The sequence below is a fragment of the Myodes glareolus genome, chromosome 24 (assembly GCF_982192425.1).
Source record: "Myodes glareolus chromosome 24, mMyoGla1.1, whole genome shotgun sequence".
Taxonomy (NCBI): domain Eukaryota; kingdom Metazoa; phylum Chordata; class Mammalia; order Rodentia; family Cricetidae; genus Myodes; species Myodes glareolus.
The window spans coordinates 25110830-25116802 of NC_142049.1; the positions used below are offsets into that span (position 1 = coordinate 25110830).

The following is a 5973-nucleotide window of genomic DNA, read 5'->3' on the forward strand; positions in this document are numbered from 1 at the left end:
ACGTTTTTATGTCCTTGGCACTCTGTGTAATGCTAAAATACCTAGCAGCATGTCAGAAGGAAGCTAAAACTCAGAAAGCCTTGAGTGTGCTTGATCATGAGTGTGAGACATTCCCCATCATCCTGCTAGCTCCATCTATATCCTTCCATTGTACAGGTACAGATGTTCTGTGCCCATCACAGTAGTGACAAAGGATTCAGTCAACGCAGCTCAAAGGTCAGCCTGATACGTTGCCCATAACATGGAGGAATTGTGGTCAGCCCAGCTTGCTCCCTGTACGTTGTTCAACTCACTGCCCACCCCCACCACCAGCCTTACCTTAATAACAATACAAGACTACTAATAATATTGTGAGGCTTCTAAGCCATCTGTCGCTATTCTGGCTTTCTTTCTTTAAGTGATAGACTTGCTGCCCCTCCTGTGTTGTAGCTAGCCCATGGTCACATGACTAAGAGATACTTCCCAGAATTCCTTACCTTGGTGGCGATGTACACTTTCTTGCCTGGTGTGGGAGAATTGTCTGTATTCTGTCAATCATGTTTTAAATAAATGCTGATTGGCCAGGCAGGAGGTATAGGCGGGAAAACCAGACAGGAAGTGGAAATGATGCAAAGAGAGCAGGAGAATTCTGGAGAGGAGGAAGTTGATTCCTCCCATTTCTGTCCAGATCACCGAAGCAGCAGAATGTGATCTACCCCAGCTGAAAAAGGTACTGAGACACATGGCTAACATAGATCAGAAAAATGGGTTAATCAAGATGTGAGAGTTAGCTAATAAGTAGCCTGACCGAATGTGCCAATCAGCTTTATAACTTATATAAATCTTTGTGTGATTTTCTCTGGAACTAAACAGCTAGGGGGCTGGGCAAGACAGAACCACAAACAAAACAGGACCTCATGCTACACTTGCCAATTTTGGGTAAACCAAAATCTGCTATGTGCAATCCCCTGCTCTCTTCCTTATTCTATGTAACCTCTCTTTTCTCATTCCTGCAGGTCCTAACATGGTCTTGGAACTGGCCAACCAGGTTTGACAGCATAGTCTAGATTTGCTGAGCAGCAAAATGCAAGAATGACTGGGAAGCAAGCCAGCACCATAGAAGGGAAGGTTCACGGACCTGCTGTGGAAGAACCCCCTGCCTCCCCAGCCTGCTCATCTGCTGGATTGCCCCATGAGAAATATGAATGTTCACCTTATCTGTGACATCGCTCAGGAATCCAGAACCCATACTCTTCAAGACTTAATGTTACAGTATATGTGGACCTTAGCAGGTACTCGCTAGCTCAGCACCTGCTGCTATATATCAGTAGCTGTCCCTCATCTTTCCAGGTAGTTACTTGAGGAAGCATCATGTGAGAGCCAAACAACTTAAAGCTTTAGCCAGTAGTGCAATACCTAAGCATCGGTGAGAAGAAATATTGGTAGTTTCTTTGACATTCTCATAGCCTGTCTTGACTCTTAAACAGGTTCTGCCACATTCTGGAATAGGGTGACCACATTCTTTCTCTGAATAGTCAAATAAAAACTACTGAAAAATACTGAGAGGCAAGGTCCATTATTTCTTTACCCACTATTAACAGATCTGTTTTGGCCAACCTTTTTCCTTACTGCTCTGGTGGTGGCCACACAGGGCACTCGAAGATGACGGTAGTGAAGGCAATGCAGCCATGAGATTGTGACATCTTAGATCAGTGTTTCTCAACCTGAGGGTGACGACCTCTGTGGGGATGGACTGACCTTTCCACAAGGGTCACATATCAGATATTTTGATTCATAACAGTAGTAAAATTACAGCTATGAAGTAGCAATGACGGTAATTTTATGGTTGGGGGCCACCACAACATATGGAACTGCGTTAAAGGGTCACAGCATTAAGTAGATCGCGAACCACTGGCTTAGACTCAAGCATGGTATCAAGAAACTCAGATCACATGGGAACCAAAGTAACAGGGGAAAGGAGAGTGTAGGGGACTAATGCAGCCTCTGGGAGTGAATGAAAGGAGGGCAGGACTCACTCACAGAAGGATTCCAGTCCGTGTGGTTAGGGAGACTGGACTTGGTGGACCTCTGCCCAAATCGGGGACACACTTGAATGAGAAGTTAGAATTCCACCTATGTGCATATGGAGAGCTGTCTTTCTTTGCTGTCTTTGTTCTCACCCTCTGATTTACACTGATGAGAGATAAATTGCTGCGTGTAAAGAAAACCTTCATGGTTTATCACCGAGATCTGCCTAGGCTCCATATAGACAAGACATGGTGAACAATGCTACCAGCTCCAGCCTGGACTGTACACACCTCACTCCAGCAATGAAAAAAAAAAGTTTACTCTGGGAGGAGGCCAGCCTCCTCAAGGGGGCTCTTTCCTAGTACAAACTAGACAGACGTATTGTAGTCTCAGAGTGTGTTTCAGAAAGGCATGACAGTCCAAGTCCATTTTTAGAGATCTCAAGTTGATATAAACACACTGATATTTGTGTTCTCAACCCAGCATATGGAGAATGTCAAGAGTTGGCTGTTTACCAAATAAATAATTCAAGTTGATGGACAAAAAAAATCAGGAAAGATGTCTCAGAATCTGCAAAGCTATTAGCTAATTCTGAGCTAAGTACGAGGCAAGCAGCAGTCGGTAAAGTCAAGGAATTTGGGGAAACTCGGAGAGTGAAAACTTGCATTCAAAAGACAAACTGTATAAGGAATGTGCATATATTAGTGGCTGTTAATGTATGGAAACTAATGCTATATTACACAGGGTGTGTGTTTGTGCATGCACCCTCGCTATGTGCAGCAACCTTGCGAGCTGTTTGGAGATACGGAGGTGACTCCTACCTACTTCATCGTCATTCCCAGTCACCAGCAATTGAAGTAACGCTCCAGACACAGGATGGATGCGAATGACAGAAATGGATGGAAGGGAAAAGAGCGTATGAGTCATCCAACATGGCAGAATAAGGCTGAAGGGTCAGAGCAAAGAGGCAATCTTGAAATATTCAGGCACGCCATTGTTAGTATCTCGGGGTATGATGGAAGAATGGAGGTTTGTCATTTCAGACTTCTTAATGCTTCATCACTAGTTTTAAAGTATTAACTGGCACAGAGGCATTTGGTAGTTGGACAGGTCACTGCTTGATCACAGTATGAAAAGCATCTACAGAGGTGAGTATAGTCGGTGCTTAGCCATTATCAGTTGTTCCGATTTACTTCTATGGAGCCTTGATTTGCTGTGTCATTTGCCAGGCGACATGGTCTCATCCTCTTTTGCTTGTCTTTACAATCTTCTTAAAGCTGAAATCTGCACTAGCGACTATCAACGATAAGTGGATACAGACACTTGGAGAGTAAGGGTCAGACAGGAACCCTAAGTGTCGGCTGAGAGAGGAACTCCTCTATAAGATGGCCAAACATTACAATGTCCATATGCAAATGCTGAGTACATTTCTACACACTGGCCAAGGCTGGTATTCCACTAGCATGCAGGAACCCCACCAATAGTGTCTATTTATCACAAAGTGCGCCTTCTTTCCTTCCTTCCTCCCTCCCTTCCTCCCTTCCTCCCTTCTCCCCTTCCCCCTTCTCCCTTTCTCCCCCCCTTCCCCCTTGCCCCCTTTCCCCCTTCCTTCTTTCCTTCCTTCCTTCCTTCCTTTCTTCCTTCCTTCCCTCCCTCCCTCCCCCCTTTCCCCCTTCCTTCTTTCCTTCCTTCCTTCCTTCCTTCCTTCCTTTCCTAGCTCCCTCCATCCCTCTCTTCTCACTCTCTCTCTCTCTCTCTCTCTCTCTCTCTCTCTCTCTCTCTCTCTCTCTCTCTCTCTGTCATTTGACTATAGAAACTCATGCCATCTTTCTCCACATCTGATTATGCATTTGATTTAGGTCAATAAAACTCTTTGAGTTCTTAAACGCAACCCAGAAGCTTGGAATAGCTTGCATGGTTTATCGCAGCTAAAGGAAGGCTGGACTATTGTTTAGTCTCCCCACTGGTCTTAACTTGAAGTTAGAGAAAACACATCACTCAAACTCTCGGTGTGTGAACCGATGTCTTTCTGTCACCAGCCTCTTTGTTCCTCACTCAGTGGAACGAGAGTCCCATGGCCTTGCCTTTCTCTCCAAGGAACTGGGAAAACATCGCCTTGTTTTTAAACACGGCTCCTGAGCTGGCAGCGCCTGTGTTTCGTCTCTGTAAGGGTGTGCCTGCGCGTTCCGAAAACATCTCTTAAAGAACTAGGTAGTGAAAGAACAGGAGGGAATGGTATCTTGACAGATGTGCATGTTAATTCAATGTACAAATCTAGATCCTTTCTAGAATGAAAGAGGTGCTGGATAAGAATTTTTCTGGGACATCTCACCTAAGTTTGTCATAGGAGTAGACAATGAAGAGTTTTGTGGACCAAGTGTCCTGCTAAGAGCAGAGGAACGGACTGGCACTATTAAGGGAAAATAAAATAATTGTGATGTGTATTTTGAAAGCACAGGACACAGTCTATGCCGGTATAGACATGCGTTTGCGAAGTGGTGAGTACTTTCACAAATAAAAAAGCGGGGCTTAAGGTAAGATGGTGGCCAAAATTACGGTGGGGTGATGGGCATGGGTAAAGGGCTCAAATACGAGCGGTTGGCTGAGGATACAAAGGAGCTGTCCTGGAAACACTGTGGATGGGGTTAGAGGACTAGAGAAGGCAAAGAACAAGGATGTATCTGTTTAATTTACCTAAAGGACCGGATCCCAATGCCATCCCCAGGGACTGGACAGGTGAAATGGTAGGTGAGAATTTGTCAGATCTGTCCTCTCTAGTTTTTGTACCAATGGCATATTCGGGAAGCTTTTACCTGACACCCCCCTTCACACCCCCTCATATTCCCTGTCATGTTTATTATTTTAATTTTCTTTACCACTTAAACCATATTTCACACCTAAATACACACACACATGCACATGCATACTGCACACACGCATACTACACATTCATGAATAGAAATCTAGTTTATAACGGCACATATCGCTGGTTCTCCATGTGTCCAGTGGACTAGAATGTCCATAAGTAAACATTTTATCATGTTCTTGTTTGTGTTACAGATACTTAGAACTCCATCTATGTGCACGTTATACCCTTAATCAATGTTTCACAAAATGATAAAGAAGAAAAAATGAAATGAGAGCTATGGAGCGATCCTAATGTTTGTCACAAAAGCATGAGGACCTGAGTTCAACCCCAGAGTCCAGCACTTGTAGTCCCAGTACTGAGAACATGAAGACAAGTGGAGCCCCTGCGGCTCCCTGGACAGTCACCATAGACTAATTGGCAAGTCATGAGCCACAGTGAGAGACCTCATCTCAGAAAATGAGGGAAAGGTTCCCTAGGCAGGATAAGAGAAGTTGTCCTCTTCTCTCCACAAGCAGGTACACACACAGGTGTGTGCACTGCACACATAGATGCACCACACACATGAACATGCATACACCTACATGTACACACACACACACACACACACACACACACACACACACACACACGCTGCAGTTAATCAGTAGTCAACTAAAATGCCACTATGACTATGTCAGAAATTGTATGTGTTTGTGAAGAGCTACCCTGTAACAAGTTCGTGTGCTATTTACAGATGAGGAATTGCCTAAGGTAGGGGAGGAGCTCATAAATCTAACTGCCTATGCATGACACTGGTTCCCATGCTGCATGGCTACAAACAGCTGGTGCGCTCAGTGGAACAGACATTCAATCTCTTGCTTTATGTACAATTTAAACTGTAACCAGTCCCTCTTCCCATATACTACCTATCTGCTAACATAGGAACTTCAGTGAAGGAAAGTTGGCCATGAAGCTACTTGGAGTTTATCTACAAGCTTGGAAGTAGAGCAAGGTGCCAAGCCAGGGTACAGTTTATGTACTCATTTAAAGTGGAACAGGCTCTTTTCAGCTGCTTATGATATTTTCTCTTTCCCTTAAGTGGCTTCCTGGTGACTTGA

General features: G+C 44.4%; 1 long non-coding RNA gene across 1 annotated transcript; it reads left to right on the forward strand.

The window, feature by feature from the left end:
* The first annotated feature begins 599 nt into the window (after window positions 1-599).
* LOC146889906 (uncharacterized) lies at window positions 600-1538 on the forward strand. Its single transcript, XR_014999589.2, has 2 exons — window positions 600-709; window positions 996-1538. It is a non-coding gene; the product is annotated as an uncharacterized LOC146889906 (long non-coding RNA).
* The last annotated feature ends 4435 nt before the right edge of the window (window positions 1539-5973 follow it).